Source organism: Tamandua tetradactyla, chromosome 20 (genome assembly GCF_023851605.1).
Source record: "Tamandua tetradactyla isolate mTamTet1 chromosome 20, mTamTet1.pri, whole genome shotgun sequence".
Lineage (NCBI taxonomy): Eukaryota > Metazoa > Chordata > Mammalia > Pilosa > Myrmecophagidae > Tamandua > Tamandua tetradactyla.
In genome coordinates this window covers 3,625,461-3,648,498 of record NC_135346.1, presented here as the reverse complement: position 1 = coordinate 3,648,498, position 23,038 = coordinate 3,625,461, and the positions used below count along the sequence as shown (strand labels likewise).

General features: G+C 35.1%; 1 pseudogene; it reads right to left on the bottom strand.

Annotated features, from left to right (window-relative positions):
* Positions 1–16,109: 16,109 nt before the first annotated feature.
* LOC143664769 (olfactory receptor 2V1-like) lies at positions 16,110–17,048 on the bottom strand (annotated as a pseudogene).
* Positions 17,049–23,038: the final 5,990 nt, after the last annotated feature.

The following is a 23,038-nucleotide window of genomic DNA, read 5'->3' as shown; positions in this document are numbered from 1 at the left end:
GCTTTCAGACATCACCTTTATTTTGGACTACTTCTCCATATTTGCATCTATGTCTGTATATTCTATCTTTGTTTGCTATGTTATACTATTCATGTGTCAATATCTCACCCATTTAATCAAAAAATGTTTTGATATTTGACATGTCAAGACCCACCTTCCCCCTTCTAGCCTTTCCCCACTGGATTTCTTGCCTAATCTTGCCTGTTCTTATTTTTCAATTTTTGCTTTTTTTTTAACTATCATAATCTTCAAATCAATTTGCTCACCTCCATCTTCATTCTGGTCCCAACCATCCCAACACACAACCAAAAAAGAATGTCTGATCCAGGTTTGTTTTCGCTTGAATCATATTACATTTATAAATTTAAGAAAAACTGCTATATTTATAATAATGGGTCTTCATATTATATACACATTTGTTTCATTCTTCTTTGTGAATTCAGGAGGGCTTTATAATTTTCCTCAAAGAGGTTTAGGGGTTTGAATAAGTTTTAGTTGTATATATAGGCACTTTATTTTAGCTGTAGGAAATGGAATCTTCTTTTCCATTATGTATTCTAATTGGTGATTATCTACATGTGTAGAGGCTATCCCTGCAAATTAATTTTATATTTGCTCATTTATTAAATTGTTCATTCTCAGCAATTGTTTTTCCATTCATTCTCTCCTCCCTGACTCCTGAATTCAAAATCATGCTCTCTGAAAATAGCAATAATTTTGATTTTTTTCTTTCCAATTCTTATATCTCTAACAGGTTTTTTTTTTCAACTGCTTTGGCTATTATCTTCCTCTCAATGTTAAATAGTAATGCAGTGTTGTTTTATTTTTGCCTTTTTCTGACATTATCATGGAACATTCTGGCTTCTGCACTAAGGTGCAAGTTGTATTTTGTTAAGGAGTTGCTTCTCAATTCCACTTTTATTCAGTATTTTCAGAATACATGGTTCTAAGTTTAATCAAATTACTTTTGTTTGACCACAAAGATGATGACATATTTTTATCACCTTTAACTGATTCAGACAGTGACTTATGTTAATAGACTTCATAATACTGGACCACCATTGCTTTCAATTTATCCCTAATACCTACCAAACTACCTATCTACCTATCAACTTACCTACCTACCTTCCTTCCTCCCTACCAACTTACCTACTTCCTCCCTACCAACTAACCTACCTACCTACCTACTCCCTACCAACTTACCTAGTGTTGTTGGATTCTATGCTGTTCTAGTTAGGATTTTGTCATGTACATGCTTAAGTAAATTTGGTTTATTGTTTGTTTTTTATGTGTGTGTGTTATCTTTCTCAGGCTTAAAATCAATTTTGTATTTATTTCATTAAGCTTTTCATCCCTTGAAATAATCTGAAATAGCTCAAATTGTATTGGAATGATCTTATTTTTAAATGTCTGCTAGAATTCCCTTCCTTTCATCTATGGTGCCTTTTTGTAGGGTAATTTTTACACCTTTGCCTATTTCTTGTGTGTATTTAAACCCATTAGTGACTCTATTGGCTGACTCCCTTTTTCTAGAGATTCATCAACATAATTCATGGTTTTAAATGTTTAACAGTTTATATATTTTCTGTTTTTCAGTGAATTTTTTTACCTGTCATTTCTCACACACCTCCATTTTTTTTATTGTTGTCTATTTTGCTGGTTTTTCAGTACAACTTGGGTTTTGTTAATTCTACTGTTTTTTGAATATCTAAGTGTAATCAGCTTTGTTAATTTCTTCCTTCAGGTTTTTCTCAATTTATTTCAATGTTATTTTAACCAATCTTTGAATCAGATGCTTAGTTCACTTAACTTTATTTGTACACGTTTATTGAATTAAGCAGTTACTCTAAGAATTTTTCCTTACGCACAGTATTGGTTTATTTATGCCCATTTATTAAGTACATATAGCATTTTTATTTTGGTAACTTTCTAAAAACTCTGGTACTTTATAATCAATTTTATTGAGGTATAATTTATGTACAATAAAAGATACCCAGCAATCACTGAACATTTTCTGGAAAGGGATGGATAGTTAATACATAGCTGTGTTCCAGTGAAACTTTATTTACAAAACCAGATGAAGGTTCTCATTTGCAAGTCTGAAATAAATGACTTCCATAATTCCAGAAAGTGTGTTCTTGTGAGTTGTTGGTCAATCACTTCTGCTCATGGCCTGAGACAACCACTGATCTCTTCCTGACATTTTAAGTTAATTTTGGCTGTTCTAAAAGCTGATATAAATGGAGTGGCACAAAACATGCTCTTTTCTGCCTAGCCTTGCTCACTCAACATGGTATTTTGGATATCCACACATTTTGTAGTGTTAGCAGTTACTTATTCTTATAATTACATTTTATTATTACTCCTGCTTTATTAAAGTTTATTTTTAATTAGAAATATAAACATAGAAATTACAGTTTTACAGAAAACATGTATAACATACAGTTTTTCCATGAAACCCCTTTTATGATTAACACTGCATTAGTTGGTACATTTGTTACAATTGATGAAAGAATATTATAATTGTAATATTAACTATAATCCATATTTTATATTAGGATTTATTTTTCCAATATGCCATCCTATTATTAACATGTTGTATTAATGTGATGTAGTGCTATAATTCATGAAAGAACATTTGTATCATTGTACTATTACCTATAGCACATCATGTACAATAGAGTTCACTAAACTGTACTGCCCTATGTTTTATTTTTCAATTTTTATTTTACTATCATATGTACTCCCTGAAATTTCCCCTTTTAAATACATTCATATATATGATACAGTGCAACTAATTATATTCATAATGCTGTGCTAACATTACTGCCATTCATTTCCAAAACTTTACAGTCTACTTCAATAAAAACTCTGTAAAAATTAAGCATTAATTCCTATTTGATACCCAAACCCAGCATCTGGTAAACAATACATTAATTCTATGTCTACGAATTTGCTTATTATAATTAGATTACATCAGTGAGATCATATAATATTTGTCCTTTTATGTCAGGTTTATTTCACTCAACAAAACATCTTCAAGGTTCAGGACATCATTCCTTTTTACAGCTGCATAATATACACATATATATTATGTATATATATGTGTATATATATATTACATTTTAAATAATAATTATGAATACATATATATATCACATTTTGTTTATCCTTTCTTCAATTAATTGATATTTGAGTTGCTTGCACTTTTCGGCAGTTGTGAATAATATCACTGTGAACATCATTGTGCAAATATCTATTTGAATCTTTACTTTTCATTTCCTCTGGCTAAATATCTAGTAGCAGGATTGCTAGGTCACATCGTAATTCTATATTTAGCTTCCTGATGAAACGTCTCTTTGCCACAATGGCTGCACAAATTTTACATTCCCAACAACAATGAATAAATGTTTCTATTTCTCCATATCCTCACTGATGCTCGTAGTTTCTGTTATTTATTTATTTATTTATTTTTTATGTGCATGGTCCAGAAATTGAACCTGGGTCTCCCGCACAGAAAGTGAGCATTCTCCCATGGAACCACCCATGCACCCTGTCATTTTTAGTTTTAATCATAGGTATTCTAGTGGATCTCAGATGATTTATCATTGTGGTTTTGTTTTACCGTTCCCTAATAGTTAATGATGTTGAAAATCGTTTATTGTGCTTGTAAGCCATATGTTATCATTCTTTGGAGAACTGTCTATTCGAATATTTTGCTTGCTTTTTAATTTAATTGTTTGTCATTTTGCTGTTGAGTTGTAGGATTTTTTTATATAGTCTGGATTAAATCCTTATTGGATTGTGGCTTCTAAATATTTTCTCACATTCAGTAGGCTTCCTTTGCACCTTTTGACAAAGTCCTTTGAAGCACAAAAGTATTCTATTTTTTCTATTTCTATTTTTTATTTTGTTGCTAGTGCTTTGGATGTAAAGCTTAAGAAGTTAAGAAGCCACCTCCTATTACAAAATCTTGAAGATGCCTCCTTACATTTTCATTTAGGACTTGTATGGTCCTGGCTTTTATTTTCAGGTATTTGATCCACTTTGGGTTAATTTATATATATGTTATGAGAGATAGTGCTTCTCTTTCATTCTTTTGCTTAAAAATATCAGTTCTCCTGGCAACATTTGCTGAAATCTCTATTCTTTCCCAATTTAGTGGACTTGGCAGCCTTGACAAAAATCAGTTGGCCATAGACATGAGGGTCTATTTCTCATATCCGCCCTGGGTCTTTGTGGGTTTGGGCCCCTGTTACTGGTTATGCATGCAAAGTTGTGTATAGACTGCATTTGCAGTGGAAAGGACCCAGACTAAACTCCCAGCTCAATTCCATTGTTCATGTGCATTTAGAGCTACACATTTCCCTGTCAACACCATCTTCCCTGTATTCCATAAATTTTATATATTGTGCTCTCGTTTTCATTTGTTTCCTGATATGTACTGATTCTTCTTGCAGTTCCTTCTTTGATCCACTGATTATGTAAAAATATGCTGGTTGGCCTCTATATATTTGTAAATTTTACACTTCTCCAGCTGTTAATGATTCCTAACATCATTCCATGATGGTCAGAAAAAGTGCTTTGTATAATTTCAATCTTTCTAATTTATTGAAACTTGTTTTGGGACTCTATTGTGGTCTTCCTTGGCATGTATATTTATGTCTTCCATAAGAATTGATAATCTTTTTTTTCCATTATTTCCTCATATGTTCTCTCTGATCCTTCCCTTCTCCTCTCCTTCTAGGACACCCATCATGCAAATGTTTTCATGGTTCATTCTGTCCTGCAGATTCCTGAGGTTCTGCTCATTATTAGTTTTCCAACCTCCACCTGTTCGTCTGAGTGTATAATTTTGATTGTCCTGTCCTGTAGTTCACTGATTCTTTCCTCCCCCTGTTGTATGCCTCTAGTATATAGTCATTCTCCATTGTTGTGCCTTTCATCTCCATAATTTCTAATATGTTTCCTTGTAAACTTTTAAAATCCTTTTTATTTGCACACGTTTTCTTGATATTCTTTACCTCCATGATTTTCTTTCAACTCATTGTGCTGATTTAAGAGATTCTTAATCTTTTTTGATTAGTTGTTCCAAGTTATGTCTTCTTTGAGCTTTTCATTTCTCCCTTGGTTAAACCATATCTTCCTTTTTCTTAGTGTGGTTTGCAATTTTTTGCTGATATGTGGGCATCTAATTATTTTGATGTGCAATCTATGAATGTCAGTTTCTTCCTCTTGTCCAGAATTTAATCTTTGTTTGGCTTTGTGATAACCTTTTCTATGATGCTTGGTAAAGCATATCCTGAACTTTTAGAGTAGCCCTTGTTTGCTCTAAACAATCGTTGCCCTGAACATAAGGTACAATTTTTAAGGTTGTACACTTTATGCAATTGTATCACTTCCAGTGGAAAGTTTTTATTTTTTCTTTCTCCCTAAATCTTGCTCTGTTCTGTATTTTTGCATTTGCAAAATCTTCTCCCCAAATCAAATAGTTTGTTTAATTCTCTTCCTCATTCTTTGCTTTTTTTTCCATACTGTTCAGTTCTAGGATCCATCCTAAATTGTCTTAGCAGATAAATCCCCCCCAATTCATTCTGTTAGGCTTCTTAACCTCCAATTTCTTCTCTGCTAGGTTATCCCATCCCAGATACCCAGACACAATCTAGAAAGGTATATTTTGTGTTTAGGTTGTCCAGAAAACAGAAACTGGATTGTGTGAGTGAACTTTTTGCATACACATGTACTGCAGTCTCTTATGCACTCTCTTTTCCTCCCAGAAGGCCTTTTTGCATGTAACACTCTGCATGTTGTGCTCCATCCTGAGCCTTTGCAGACTTGGGTCCCTGCGACTGCGATTGCATGGGGTTGTGCCTCACTGCTTCGGGGTCTCCTCTGTGGTGAGAGGGACCCACACTGTGCAGGGCCAAGTGAGTGGGAGGAGTCCAGCCTGGGGTCTAGGAAGAAAATCTCCTAACTGATTTTATAGATTATTTCTCTTTTTCTTTGATTCAGTGTCGGTGTTCCTTTTATAAGTTGAATCTGAGAGGTCACTTTTCCTGGGGATATCTTAGGTTGCAAGGTTAATGACATCACCTTTTTTATATACTCAGTAGTGAGGTAATTGCTAAAATATTTTGCCCCCTTTTGTTTGGGTTACCTGTCTTCTTATAATCAATTTGTAAGAGTATTTTATATTCATGTTGGGTATGTATGCCTTTAGTTTTGTTTTTGTTTTTGTTTTTTTATAATGTCTCTCTGACTTTGTTCCGTAGCTGTGGCAAGCTGTTAGTATGTATCTTTATACCATCAGAATGAATGAGATATATCTGTATAAATTATTGATTCACTTGAGCCTACCTCACTAATTCAGAGCTGAAAACTCTGGCAGCTTATCTAATAGAATGATATAACTAGCAGACTGAAGTTACCTACCACAGCAACAATTGCCTGCTGGGGGGTCAAATGCCCTTTTACCTTTATACCTGAACACCTGCAAATTGAGCTGTATCCCATTCAGAATTTTAAGAACAGGACCATTGTTGCGGGAAGTAGAGTTTGTTTCTTGAATAAAATTATTCCACTTCTAGTTCTGAATGAAATGCAAGACTTTTATTACTCAAGGGATATTAAGGCTGACTACTTTTTTAGAAAAAAAATTTGCTGTAACTTTACCTGTAATTTAGTCCTGAATGGGTGCAAATAGACTGCACATTGTATGGAGCAAGAAGAAGAAAATAGGGATTTGTTACAGCCATGCAAGGGCTGTGTAACCATTATATTTCCGAGGGAAGTCTTATCAGAGTTGCAAGTTATAAGGGGGAACATTTTTGTTACAGCCTTAGTATCAAACACCTGTTTTGAAATTTTAGTTTAGAATGACATTGGAAAAGAATGGGTTTGGGGTTTGTTTTATTTTTTTCATCTAAAACTATGAATGATGAAACACCTGTCTCCTGAAAGTTTTCACATAGGCTGTCATTGACTTAGACAGTGGCCCCATACAGAAAATTAAGAAATTATTATAATAACCCTTTCATGAGATTGAATGCTAGGCTTGGACCTAGTCAGATTATTTTGATTTATTTCATTTTTTTAAGGAAATTAGATTCATAGCTTTACCTACCTTTTCCAATTAAAAATGCATCCTATACAATACTATTCTCATAAGAGTCTGCTTTAACCTTTGCCAACGCTGAGAACAAGATGTATATTTTGAGTCAGACACGATAGAAACATATGTCAGCTAATGAGGCTCCAGTTCCCACAGGATGGGGATGAATGGATCATATATTGTTTGGAGAAACTCGTCCTTCAAGTTGGTCACCCACTCCTTAGTCAGCAAGCTCAGTAGTTGTCATAGAAATGTTCATTTTTACAGTGTTATAGTTGATCACTGACATGGAACCAGACTAGGTAATCACACATCTTAGCCATATTCTGGTTCTGAGATCCAATCTAGTCAATTAGCACATTTTCTATTAAAAACTTAAGTTTTAATACATATTCATTAGCTAGCAGTTGCCATAATTGAGTAGCTACTCAATTATGTCCATCCCCCAACCTCATTTTCACTTCCTTCAGAGCCCTAGTAGAAATGTATCCAAGAATATTTATGAGCCCTACCTCAAACAAAAGTCATGGCCCCTACCTCAAACAGGCTGTTAGAGGTTGCTCCAGACTTTAATACCTAATTTTTCTTACTACTTTTTTTTTTTTTTTTTTTACAAACAAACAAACAAAAAAACTATATTTCAGGTGCAGCTTCATTCAGTGTTCCAACATAGTTACATTACACTTAGGTATTATTGCACTGTCCATTTTTAAGTTTTTGTATCTAGTCCTGTTGCACAGTCTGTATCCCTTCAGCTCCAATTACCCATTACCTTACCCTGTTTCTAACTCCTGCTGGTCTCTGTTACCAATGATATATTCCAAGCTGATTCTCGAATGTCGGTTCACATCAGTGGGACCATACAGTATTTGTCCTTTAGTTTTTGGCTAGACTCACTCAGCATAATGTTCTCTAGGTCCATCCATGTTATTACATGCTTCATAAGTTTAGTCTGTCTTAACGCTGCATAATATTCCATCGTAGGTATACGCCACAGTTTGTTTAGCCACTCGTCTGTTGATGGACATTTTGGCTGTTTCCATCTCTTTGCAATTGTAGACAATTCTGCTATAAACACTGGTGTGCAAATGTCCGTCTGTGTCTTTGCCCTTAAGTCCTTTGAGTAGATACCTAGCAGTGGTATTGCTGGGTCGTAATCCATTCTGCCATTCTATGTCTTTTGATTGGGAAATTCAGTCCATTAACTTCTGGTGTTATTACTGTTTGGATAATATTTTCCTCTAACATTTTGCCTTTTGTATTATATATATCATATCTGATTTTCCTTCTTTCTACACTTTACTCCATACCTCTCTCTTCTGTCTTTTCGTATCTGACTCTAGTGCTCCCTTTAGTATTTCTTGCAGAGCTGGTCTCTTGGTCACAAATTCTCTCAGTGACTTTTTGTCTATAAATGTTTTAATTTCTCCTTCATTTTTGAAGGACAATTTTGCTGGATATAGGAGTCTTGGTTGGCAGTATTTCTCTTTTAGTAATTTAAATATATCATCCCACTGTCTTCTAGCTTCCATGGTACCTGCTGAGAAATCTACACATAGTCTTATTGGGTTTCCCTTGTATGTGATGGATTGTTTTTCTCTTGCTGCTTTCAAGATCCTCTCTTTCTCTTTGATCTCTGACATTCTAACTAGTAAGTGTCTTGGAGAACACCTATTTGGGTCTAATCTCTTTGGGGTGCGCTGCACTTCTTGGATCTGCAAATTTAGGTCTTTCATAAGAGTTGGGAAATTTTCAGTGATAATTTCTTCCATTAGTTTTTCTCCTCCTTTTCCCTTCTCTTCTCCTTCTGGGACACCCACAACACGTATATTTGTGCGCTTCATATTGTCATTCAGTTCCCTGATCCCCTGCTCAAGTTTTTCCATTCTTTTCCCTATAGTTTCTGTTTCTTTTTGGAATTCAGATGTTCCATCCTCCAGTTCACTAATTGTAGCTTCTGTCTCTTTAGATCTACCATTGTAGGTATCCATTGTTTTTTCCATTTTTTCTTCTTTGTCCTTCACTCCCATAAGTTCTGTGATTTGTTTTTTCAGATTTTCTATTTCTTCTTTTTGTTCAGCCCATGTCTTCTTCATGTCCTCCCTCAATTTATTGATTTGGTTTTTGAAGAGTTTTTCCATTTCTGTTCGTATATTCAGCATTAGTTGTCTCAGCTCCTGTATCTCATTTGAATTATTGGTTTGTTCCTTTGACTGGGCCATATCTTCAATTTTCCGAGCGTCATCCATTATTTTCTGCTGTTGTCTGGGCATTTGATCAGATTTCCCTGGGTGTGGGACCCGGCTGGTTTAAAGGTTTTTCTGTGAAATCTTTGGGCTCTGTTTTTCTTTTCCTGCCCAGTAGGTGGCGCTTGTGCCGCTCGTCTGTCTGTGGGTCCCACCAGTAAAAAGTGCTGTGGCTCCTTTAACTTGCCAATCCGAATCTCGCAGTCGGCCCGGGAAACCGCGCGTGGGGGGGGGTCGCCGGCCACCGCGGCTTGGGGGAGTGCCGGTCCAAATTGCCCAGCTGGCCCGAGACACCCAGCGTGGCGGGAGGGCCCCGCTATCCAACGTTCCCAGTCAGACCGGGGAGCCACGTGCATGGAGGGGACCCTAGTCGCCAGCCGCTGGGCCGGAAAACGCGCGCCCCTCGGGTATCTCACCGCTGCGGATTCTCCCTGCCTGTTCAGCCGTTCCAGAATGGGGTACATTGTCTTTTTGGTCTCTGTCGAGGCTCCAGGAGCTGTTTTGTATTGTTTCTGTTTCTTTAGTTGCTTTTCTGGAGGAGGAACTAAGACCCGCGCGTCTTACTAAGCCGCCATCTTGTATGCCTTTAGTTTTATATATATATATATTTATCTATAATGATATGTACCCAGTTTTTGACATGGCTTTGCATGGACTGAATAAGGTTCTCTTGAGGTAGAAGTGTTTCATTTCGAAAGCTTTTTAATTTTTTTTTCTTTTATAAGTTGTGCTTTCTGTTTTCTGCTAAGCTTACTCCAAAATTGTGAAAGCTTTCTTTTATGTTTTATTTTAGGATGTTTGTGGTTTAGCTTTTTATGTTTATGTCTATGCTTCATTTATAGTTGATTTCAGTTCTGATGTGAGGTATAGATGGAGGTTTACTTTTTTTCAAGTAAACATAAAATTTTTGGAAAAGATGTTCCTTTCTCCATAGAATTACTTTGACACCTTTGCCAAAACTCAAATGGCTAATATGTGGGACTATTTTTTTGTGTTCATTTTTGTGTTTCCTTTATTTAAATGTCCATCTCTGTGCCAAACTTACATCATAAATCAGGTAGTATAAGTTCCATCTACTTTTTCATTCTAAAATTGTTCTGTCTATTTTGTATCTTTGTTTTTCCCTCATTTCATTTGCTTGTGCATTTTCACAAAATGCTTCTTGAGATTCAATGTGGTAGAATTAAGGACTAAGCAATTTTGAATTTTCCAACACATGTACAGTGATATAATTTTCCAGTATAACAGACCTTGCACATGTATAGTTAAAATCACACAAATATTCTGTGTTATTATTGTAAGTAACATTTAAAATTATGTTTCTAGTTGTCCATTGCCTTTATGTAGAAATACAATTATTTTTATATACTGATTTTGTATCATATTGAACTTGATAAATTCACTGATTGACGGCCATATGATTAATTATTTGCACACCTTTGTATTTTCTACATATGTAATCATGATGTCTACAAATACAGAGTGTATTGCTTTTTCATTTCCAATCCAGTTACTTTCACTTCTTTTCTGTTGCCTGATTACAGTGGTTAGGACCTCTACGACATTGCTGAACAAGTGGCAAGAGTGAAATTGTATGATCTGAAAAGAAAGGCATTCAGTATTCCACCGTTAATTCATAGCTAGATGTTTTAAATAGATGCCCTGAGAAAGTCTTCTATTCCTTCTTTGCTAACTTTTTTTAAAGCCATGAATGAGTCTTAAATTTGGTCAAAGTTTTTTCAACACATAGATGATCCAATATAAGGTTTCTCTTTTTAAGTCTGTTGATATGATTAATTAAATGTATTAATTTTTCAGTGTTAAGCCTACTTTGCATTAATGAAATAAACCACCTTGGTCATGATGTATTATCTTTTTGTATATTGCTGTGTTTCATTTGTTAATATTTTGTTAAAATTTTCCCATCTATGTTCATAAGGAATATTTGTCTGTAGTTCTTTTATCATTTTTGTAATATCTTTGTCCTGCTGTTGATAGTAGATGTCCTGATACCACGATAGTAGAACATGTTGGGAAGTGGTCTCCCATCCTCTTTTTTGAGTTTGTGTAAGATTGCAGTTATTTCCTCATCATATGGTTGCTTGAAATCTCAAGCTAATCCTCATCGGTCTGTCGCTTTCTCAGTTTAAATATTGTCAATTTAATTTTGTAGTAAATATAGATTTATCATATTTCCTATTTATTTTGTGCATTTTTGTAACTTTTGTCTTTCAAGGAATTTGTCCAGTTCATCTAATTCAAGGATTAGCAAACTATGATCAGCAAAAAAAAAATCCAGCCTACTTTGTTTTCATGTCATCCTTAAGCTAAGAATGTTTTTTAGATTTTTCAAGGGAAATTTCTCTCTCTCTCACTATGGGATATACCCATCTATCCTTTTTCTTTCTTTTTTCTTTTTCTATTTTTCTTTGTAATCTATCTGTCATATGTCATCTATCTATCACTACCATCTTTCTATGATAGACTTTATATATGACAATTCATGTAACCCACAAAGACTAAAATATTTACTATCTGTTCTTCTAAAAGAAACACTCTGACAACTATGATCTAAATTGTCATATTTATTGTCATAAAGCTGTTCATAAGATTTACTTTCATTTTCTTTAATTCTTGTTATTGTTCTCTCTCTTTCATTGTTCCAATTAGAAGTTTTTAATTTTTATTAAATTTTCCTAAGAATTAGCTTTTGTTTTCCTCATTCTCTGCCACTTCATTGATTTCTGCTATGATCAGTAGTTTTTTCTTTCCATTTAGTTTTGGTTTAAATACTCTTATTTTTCTCTAATTCAAAGTCACTATTTCCTCCTTAAGCAATACTGTAGTTTCAACTCACAAATTATGATTCAGGTAGACATGTTTTCTAATTTTACTTGTAATTTCTTCTTTGAGCCACAGGCCATTTAGGAGTGTTTTATTTAACTTTAAAATACTTGAAAGATTTTTCCAATATAGCACTGTTACTGATTTTTCAATTTGATTCCCTTGAGGTCTTATACTATAGCATTATTTCAGTTCTTTCACATTTGAGACTTGTATCACTCAGCATACAGTCTGCATTAGCAAGTGTACCTTGTACAGTTAAAAAATAACTATCAACTAGGTCAAGGTGATTGATAAGGTTGCTCAAGATTTTTATGGCCTCACTGATTTTCTGAGTACTCCTAAGAATGACAAGAAGAAGAATATAAATTTGTCTTTTTCTTCTTTCCTTTATTTCAGTTTTTTGTTCATATATTTTGAAATTTAAGCTGAATGTATACACATTTAGGATTATGATCTCTTTCATGAATATCATCATTGTACATCATTTATACCATTGTAAAATTCCCTCTTTATCTCTGAGAATATTCCTTGTCATCTTTATCCCGATCATGATGCAATTTCTTGAGTTATTGTATGCTTAAAAGAAGGCATTATGCCAGAGCTTCTCCTAGGATTTCTTGATTGCCTGAAGTTCTTATCTAGTAAGCTCATAAAATCAGAAAGTTCTCATGGAAAAGGATTCACTGAGTTCAGCTGGAAACCTAATTCAAGAAATGGAATGCCAACATCTTTAGTTTTCAAAGCTGTGAGTGAATTGCTGTTATTGAAAACAAAAAGCATGCAAAGAGGAAGGTGATGAAAACTTTTGCTAAAAAAATCAAGGGTAGGATCAAGTTATTTAAATAAAGTGGACTCATTGTTTATATCATATGTAACTTTGAAACTCTACAATTATGATCTGGGGTATCTCAACGTATGAAAAATTCATGGTAGAGTTCCTGCTTTTAGTAGACACAAGCATGTTTGTAATGAAGTGGAATGAAATTGAGAAAGCAAAAGTTAATTTTTCAGCGTCTTAGTGTGGCAAAACATTAAAAATTGTCATTGATAGAGACAACATATTTGATGTTTTATTTGGAAAATTATTGATGAACAAGGTGTCTGGAAAGAAGTCAAAGGACAGTATTTGTAAGAATATATGTGCTAAATTATTTCAGTTTCAATTGCAAAATAAGTGAAGAAAAATATACTCTATTTATCAGAATTTATTCTGAATGTATCATGTTCTTCTGAGAAGATCATTCGAAGATATGAAAAATTTCAAATTCATTAATTATGACATGCAGTCTTGAAAGACTGAAATTCTATGAAAGATAAAGATAATAAGACCACATTAAGGTAGTAAATCTTCAGAAAATGTCAATATCATGGTATTACAGACAGATATAGCTAATAAACTGACTAAAAATGTCATATGAACAATGAATATTGATTTTGCTTATATGTTTCTTTTTTAAGTTCAGGTTTTCAATATAAAGAAGCATTTCCATTTTGCTTGAATTTATGTTAATACATTATTATTTCTAGAGAGTTTTTAATTTTGAAAATATTTTTATATAGAACAGTAGTATATGTTTTACAATATAAAAATAAGATTCTTGTCAATAAATAAATATTTCAGAAATTTTATTTTAGTTTTTTAGTGCATTGTTTATTCTCAAATATGTCCAAATTTGAATGAAAATGTTTGTGATCACTGCACATGTATAGGTCTGGATTTCAGTGGTCTGGAAGAGTTTTTCAGTTACCTGTTGCCCTATGCCTGTTTCCTTCGATGTCCCTTTCTCATTTGGATCTTCTTAACTTCCTAGAATAATGAAGTGGTCATTTACTGGCATTTCCTTTCAGAAAAGTTTAATTCTCCTACATCCTATCACTACATTGCAAGTATGATTTATTCACTTACACAATTTTCTGCTTACAATTTATTAATCTGTTTTTATATCATAACTATCTACAGAAGAGATTTGAGTTGTCTGACAACAAAAGATATGTACACAGTAGAATTGGTATGGTAGAAAAATAAAATTAAAATCAAGAAAATGGAATACAGAATCAAGAAAGATTTCATAAGATTGGAATCATGATTCTTCAGAAAGACTACATAATACATTTTATAATTTAATGCTTTCCCCTTGAAGGGATTTATTCATTTTATGAAAAGATGTTCCTCCAAAAATAGTGGATAACTAACACATGATCCAGTCCAAAGTCCAAGGACAGTGCCTTCCCTAGGACTCACCTGGATAACTTTTTGCTGAGACCTTCACAGGCTTAAAATGTCCACAGAATTTCATATAAAATATAACTCTATTGAAACTATCAAACTTAACATGCTTATAGACACATGTTTAAGACTGAAACTCTTCATTCATCTTTCCTGCTTTCTTTTCTGGTGGCATCTCCTAAATCCATTCTTATCTTTTGACTCTTTGTAGGGAGCAATATTGTGGTTCAATAAAGTGGGTACAAATTTAATACCCCTCCCTTACTCTACTTATTGGTTCAGATGGCTAAGAGATAATTTCCATCCTCAATAAAGTTGTATGCTGACACAGCTTAGGAGGGGTTTCCAGGGATCCACCTTGTACCAGATTCCCTAAACATAAGCTATTCCTGCAGAAATTCTGAAGTGGCTGTTTTTAATATGGTCACCAAGGTTGAAACTTGAGGTCAAGACCTAAACTTTTCCAAATCTTAAGCTTTTGTTTCTCTATAAAATTTTCCAATTGACAGCTTTTGTGACATTTAAGGAGGAAGATGTTAGCCCTTTTGAGTGTCTCCTTTTTAGTGAAAAACTGATTTCATTTTATGTTATTTCACAGTCATTTAAAAAAGACTCATTTTTAATTAGGCCTTCCTGTATCTATATAAAAATATTCATTTTGAACTTACATCAACATTTTGAAAACATCTATAATGTACCCTGCCTAAAATGTTATTCTATGTTATAAATATTTTAAATCATTCATATTTTTTCTCATAAATATTGTCTTCATTTATTAGTTTATTTACTCTTTCTTGTGTACTCAAACATGTTAAATAATGGAATATTCAAAACATAGAGAAAAGTTTGTTCATTCTCTTTTGAAAATTTTCAACATTAGTATTTGTCAACCATGTTAAACCATCCTTCATTATTAAAAAATTCAAGAAACTTGAAGCTTTGTAAATAGTTTTGGGGAGCCAAGTCTAGACAGATAACTAAGGTAATAAAGAGATCAATGGCCCCCATACTTTGGTACACATGAGAGTCACTGGGTGGTGCTGGTCAGATTTTTGAGCTCCACGTCCACAGAGTCAGATTCTGACTCTGAATAAACTATATGAGCACAGAACTGGTATGTTTACCAAACACTGCACATGACTCTAATGCAAGTGATCAGAGAGCCAGTCATTGGAATCACTGACATAGACTGAAATCTTTGCAATTTATGGGATTAAAATACTTACAACAGCCCTCTTAGGTAGAATAAAATAACAGTGGAAAACTTACTAACAATTTTCATCATCCCTATTCATTTAAATAATGGGCTTTTCTAGAGCACCTCCATTGTGCTAGCTGATGTCCTGCCCACTAACAGTACAAACACTGTCTCTTCTCTCATGGAACCAATCTAAATAATGTTAAATGTTACACTTTACGTAATGATCATTGAAAGATGTTAAGACAGATGGGTGTAGTTCCTGCCTTTGAACAGCTGATCCTCCATGAGAATTTGAATAAAATTCAAGGATTTGTAGAGCAAGTATGTTTAAACAGTTTTCCTACACATAAAAGAAAAAGGCAACTCAGACTAATGACTTGAACTTCCCCTTGTCCCACAGATAGTTTAGTAACTGATAAAAAGTCCCTTCGCTGGTGGACCTTTGTCTTGTGTAACTGACTGTGAGAATTCTGCCCTCTACTTGGATGACTGACACCTTCTCATCAACCTTTTCAGTGCACCTAGGACCTACTTGTTCCTGAGACTATAGGCAACAGGGTTCAGGAGAGGGGTGAGGACAGTTCCAAACAGAAACAGACCCTGATTCAGCTTTGGAGTCTTGGCAGAGCCAGGTCTCATGTAGATGCACATACCTGGACCAAAGTAGAGACCAACCACACAGAGGTGAGAGGAGCAGGTGGCCATAGCTTTGTTCCTGCCCTCTAGAGAGTTCATTCAGAGGACAGCAAGGAAGATGATAGCATAGGAGGACATGATGAGTGATAAGGGCAGCAGGAGAACAAGGATGCTTGTCACCACCACTGCCTTCTCATAGGCTGAAATATACTCACAGACAATCCTAAGGACAGCCATGACTTCACAGAAGAAGTGAGGGATCTCTCTGGGGCTGCAGATCTTGAAATGCAAGGTGAAAGCAGTGTGGCCCAGAGAAGTAATGGCCCCTCCAGCCCAAGACACAGCTGCCATCTGCAAGCAAACTCTAGGACTCATGATGACCTGGTAAGGGAGGGGGCAACAGATGGCAACACAGCGATCAATGCACATGAGAGTTATGAGGATGCATTCTGCAATGGCCACAGTCAGGGAGAAGAAAATCTGAGTTCCACAAGCTGGGAATGAGATGCTCTGACATCCTGAGAAGAAGTTGGCTGCCATCTTGGGGACGATGCTGGAGGTTAGAGTTAAATCCATTAAGGAGAGCTGACTGAGCAGGAAGTACATGGAAGTGTGGAGCTGGGCATCCAACCAGATAAGGAGGAGCAGGAGCATGTTTCCAGTGCAGGCAGCCATGAAGATGAGGAGGATGGTGGAAACCATGGCTGTGACATGTCTGAACTCAGGGAAGAAGCCAAGGAGGGTGAAATCTGTGAGACTTGTCTCATTCCCTCTACCCATGGCTTCCTGTGATGACAACAGAAAGGAAACTGATTTGTCAAAATATCATAGATGTGAAGTAGTTTGTTATTAAATTTTGTTTAAGAACAACATTATAACAACTTGAAAATATTAAAAATATTCACTTATGACCCACTTAATTAATTCTTAGTTTTGGATATGTTCATTGACAATCCTTGTCCATTCACTAATGCACTATAAAAAACACAATGTATATACATTGCATTTATTTTGCAGTGTGAGGTATTTTCATATATTGCCACAAGATTTTAATAGTTACAACATTTTTTGAAACTGTAAGATTTGCCATTGGTTTGTTTTAACAATTCATAATCTCCAATTACATATATTCCAGTTTATCAGTGATTTAGAAAATGATGTCATTTCTGTTTCCATGCAGCTAGTTATTTTCATCTTTTCTATGATTTGCTTGGTAAAATTTTGAGCAACAATTGATACATATTTCCAGATCAGATATTACAGACTCTACTCGACCATCAAAAAACATTGCCCATTTAATTTACAGAAGGATTTTTCTATTATTTTATTAATTTTAAAATTTTTCTGTTGCATCTGTTCTGCTGGCTGGCGGTATCACAACTTAAGGAAAACTTGATCATTATGGCTGGGCATTGTTATTCACTATATTTCAGTTTTTAATTTAATTGGGCCTAAGTTCTATCCAGAAAAAATATTCATTCTTTTCACACGGTCTATAGAAAATTCAGATTAATTATCAATAAGGGATTCTCTTTCTACGTCGTCTCTGTTGAAAAATTCATACTATGCTTAAGCACTGATTAACACTGGTTACAGTAGTTATGTGCATGTCAGTTACAGAAAAAAACTTTAGAGATCATTTTTCCCAGGCTTACTTACTTTTTACTTTCTTAGGCTTTCTTAGCTGTGTATAATCTTCTTCTCTAATACCTGTACAATCCTTTAAATCTTGTATAGTTTATAAAAAGAAGGAACGGGCCCTCTTGCTGATATGAAGCTGATATTTATTTGTTACAAAAACTTGACAAGAAGAATACAAGAAAAGGTAACTGTGAGCAAATCATGCTCATGAAAATAAATTCCAAAAGACAGTGAAAGAGAGAAAGATCCAAATTGACTCTAACATTTGTAAAACACACCACAATTACTTCCATTTATTACAAGGCAAGATTGACATTATAATATTTATAAACTTGGCTCACCATATTAAAACAGATTAAAGAGAAAATTAGACACACTTTCCATTGGATAAAAAATGATTTGATAAAATTTATCACTTTTTCATGAGTTTAAAACACTCCTTGTGAACTATTAATAGACTAGACTACTCCAATATCTTGATAGTCTATGACACTTGCCTATTCAGCATCTCAATGAAAATATAATTTCTAAATTGTCAGATTGGTCTGCCTTTTTCTGAAATGTGTGTGTATACGTGAGTGTAGAACACTAACCATAAGATCCAATTTTACTTTTTAATTATGGGAAGATTTGAAAGACCCTGTCTGTCTTCCATCCTCATCCTTCTTCTACCACACAATCACAAACAAAACTAAAATGTAAGGTCACTGCTTACTTTCCTAACTCTTGTGCAATTTGGTTTTAATACATTGCTTCTATTCAGACATGAGATTTTAAATCTATTCATCAAACGTGGTGATCAGTTTTGACCTGGGAAATTGTAATAAGTAAAAACATCTGTCTGTTCTTCCTCTGTACAGCCACTAAATACTCCACGGTGTTCCCAAATAACTAGACGTCTGTTGGCTGGCACTGCTAGAAAGATGTCTATCACTGCAAATCTGGCTTTGATTTGATCAAGCTAACTTGATTTACTTCAAACCAGGTGATTACATACTAACCAGGATTTATCATGCAGCATTGAGTACATGATTGATTTGATAGTTTACCTGATTTTAGATGTAGTGATAAATTTAAGATTACAATAATTGTAGTGATAAAAATGGCCAATGTGTTTCTTATTCTCTAGTGACTTAAAATTAGTCTTGATACATGCCAGTCAGTGGATTTTCTGTCCATGCATAGAAGTGGTTAGAAACTGAGACTTCAGAATGGTTAGAACTTTGAAAACTTATCTACCTTTCAGAGAAAAAAAAGCATTTCTCTGCAATTTAAGCACCAAGTACACAGCATTGCAACTATGCTTCATTTATAGTTCAAGTGCCACTTCCTGATGGAAGGGTCTTTGATATCCCCAGATTTGCTTAGTTTCCATTATGGAAAACTCTCATTCTGAACTCAACTCAAGACAGCATGGTTTAAAAATTAAACTATATTATAGTATCCATAATTACATGTATTATCAATTGTCTCACCTCTTAAACTATAAGATTCACCATGGAATACCCTGCAGGCCCCATTCCACTTTTTCTCTCCAGGACCTGGCAGGAAACCTAACAGTTTTCCTTCAAATGGGCCAAATACACAAATCTGCTCCTAAATAAAATGTATCCCTTCAATCTCTGGGTTTAGTGACTAGAGATTTTTGCCACACACACAAAAATACATTTTTCTACCCAAATATGTTACTTTATTTTGCCTTACTGTCCCTTATTGCTTCAAAGGACATTCCAGCTTTTTCTCATTGGAATGTATCAAAGGAGGTTCAGCTTATGACTATTTGAGAAATGATACACAGAGTGCATGTAAATTTTGTCTGTTCACACTGCTAATTATCAGTTTTTCTACTCCTGGTCAATTATCTGTTTACCACCCATGTTTGAATCACTTAAATGCTATTACAATTGAGTATAGATCTGGCCTTATGAAAGGATTTTTCACAAACCAGAAAAATTGGATTACTTTCCTATCAAGGGGCTTACCTTATAATTTCGGTCCAGCCTTTACAATTTCTTACAAACAGTAGAATGTTTGAAATTCCTTAGGTCCATTAAACCTGACTATACAGTTAAAAAGAAGTAAATGAGTTTTGTAGAAAATTACAGAAGATAAAACTGGACTTGATAAAAGCCAAACCCTACTCTCCCCTTGGCCCGGTGGGCTGTGAGGGGGACTTGGGTACCTTGATGCTCACACCATGGAGTTCAAGGCCAAGTGGTGGGTCAGTCCCATCATGCCACTGCTTCATGACTCAACCATGCCAGGTCCTCATTAGAGCACTGGAGCTCCCTTGTGCAGTGTCCTAAAGGAATCTTCTCCCCTGGATATAATTAATATTAGATTTTCAAAACTAGCTACTACCAGCTACATATTCTAAATTATTATTATATGCACTTTTTTGTCAGTGCCACTATCATTACCCCAGAGGTCTAACATAAACTCTTCATTGATTTTCCTATCATTAGTCTCACAAATCTTTAAATAACATTAAGTTTTTTCCTTCCAACATGTCTTATTGCTCCCTCCATTTCAATTTCTAGGACCTAACTTCTGGTGCTTGGCTCCCTCCATGTTCTGACTTGCTTAACATCTCATGGTAACATCTGCTGGGCTCCAAGCATCTCCAAACATCTGTGCCTCTAAGCTCCAAGCTTTGGCATCTGTTTTAGCTCTACTCTGAAGTTTCTGTTGGCTCTGTTGTTTCTGTCAGCTTGGAGGCTTCTGTTATTTTTGGCTCTCTCCAAAATAGTTCCTCTCTTAAAGGATCCCAATAAAGTAATCAAGGCCCACCTGGAAAGGGAGAATCATCTCTCCATCTAATCAAAAGGCCACACCCACAATTGGGCATGCCACATATCCTTGGAGATAATCTAATTAAATGTTTCTAACCTATAGTTTTCTATCAGGATTAAAGAAATGGCTGCCCTCACAAGATTCAGTAAGGATTAAAACATGGCTTTTGGGGGGTAGATTCAAGACAGCACACCAAGAGATGGGATCTCTCAGCCGCTGTGAAGTGCGGCATGTTTATGTCTCCTCTTCCCAGGCCTTTGACCTCGGTGGGTTGAAACAGTGGCTGCCCTCAGAGCCAGGACCCAATGATCCAAAGTTGCTGATCAAAAGCCATGATCAGTGATCAGCAGCAGTAACCATCCCTGATCTTGGGGAAGAGGATATTTACATCCCTTTCTGTCACTAGGGAGTGATTGAGGGGCTGCCCCCATGGCTGTCTCTCATGAGAGTGGAGGTGGGTAAGCCTCTGAGATTTGAGAGGTTCTTTGTTAGTTTATCATAACTTAGCCCATTTTCAATGACAGAGGTGGCATAATACCTAATGCTGATAGAGATGACTGGAGGATGTGAGCGTATGCATTGGTGGTGGAATTTTAATTTACATAGCATTCTTAACAAGGACATAATATTATATTTTCTAACTGTGCTAGCCCATCACCAACAGATATACCATGGTCAAGAACTATTTGTGAATTTAGAAAATAAATAAAAGCATCTAGCTAAAATTTTAAAATAAATATATGCTGTGAGTCAGCAATTTAACTCCATTACCTCTTCCCTCAAAAGGCATTTTATGGCAACAATGTTTTTAACAGAGAAAAATTGGAAATAAGACGAATGCCCTTTAAAAGAAAAATGATTGATATCCACAGAAATTTTATTGCCACAAGAAATATCCCTACACCATTTAAAATAAACACCCAGTAGAGCCCTCAGTGGGCAAGATTTCCATGAGTTTTATTGAGTTAGAAAATAAATATAATATTTATAATGTCATCCATTTTTTCACAGCAAAATAGACAAAAAAAAGTGCACAATTAATTGTGCTGAGATAATTTCATAGAGGCAATCAATGGTTATTGGCATAAGAATATCCAGAATTGAAAATCTTCTCTGCAGAAAAATCCACGTACATCATCAATTTATGCTCCACTAAACTGTAATATCACAATTCTAGTTCAGCAAATGTGCAAAAAAGTGCCACATTATGACTGAGAACCAGAGAAGGTCAGCAAATTTAGACCCCGAGGACTGTATATGTTTATATTCTCAGATATAAATCACAAAATACTTGAATATGTGCAATGCTAAAGCTAGAAAAGTGGGTAACCCATACCCTCCATAGCTACCACTTCCATGTATGCCAAGCAAGTACCTGGTAATGAGCCTGGGACTTCTGTTAGTCACAAGGACAGCAATCAAGAAGAACTGGACAAAGTCAGAGAAGATGCATGACAAGCTGGAATGCACTGGAATCTTTCTGTGTCTGTTGCTGCAGGAAGAACCTATGAGAAGAAGGGAATAATCTCAATCAGTCTTCTAAATCTTGTGTAAATTACTCATTTAATCCCCTAAATCTGTATACAAAGCATCTATGATTCCCATGAAGATATACCACTCATATTTCCTGCATTGGAGAAGGTAATTAAACATAGTCCCATCTCTAATTCCATCATGCATTCTTCAGAGGCCATGCTTTTGTGACAGACATGCAACTACTGAATGTGGCAGGTATATTAAGGTAGGCCTGTTTCATAGGTATACTTCTATGACACTCAGTACTCTTTGACAATTGAATTTGGCTCTGAAATCCCCATTGACCTGGCCAAAAAATTCCAAGTACTTCGCTGCATTCTGAGATACTGTCAACCCTCCTCCCCATTTTCATTAACTGGTGATTCCCCTCACCTCTTCCAGAGCCCTCCCATTTTCCCCTTACACGAACTTCCCCAAATAAATCTTATGCATATATACTCCCATCTTCACATCTGCTTCTTCGAAAACTTGAATTATAAAACAAATGTTATGTCTGAAATAGCAAGTTATGACTGGGAATCTGGTACTAGCTCACTCATCAGCCAGTGGATGAAAAGGACACCAGATGATGGGCAGGTGGGATGCAGATAATCCTTATGATAATGTACTTTCCTAATTGTCAATGTTTTCATTAGTGGTGCCTGGGAGAATGTTCCAACAGAAAGGAAACACCATGCACTTGTAATGATTCAGATTCATGAATTATATGGGGAGACCAATGTTTATATAGAACAACAGAATATTCATCTGGTTTCTGCTAAGTTGTACTGATGTGCTGCATAAGGATAATAAGAGACAGG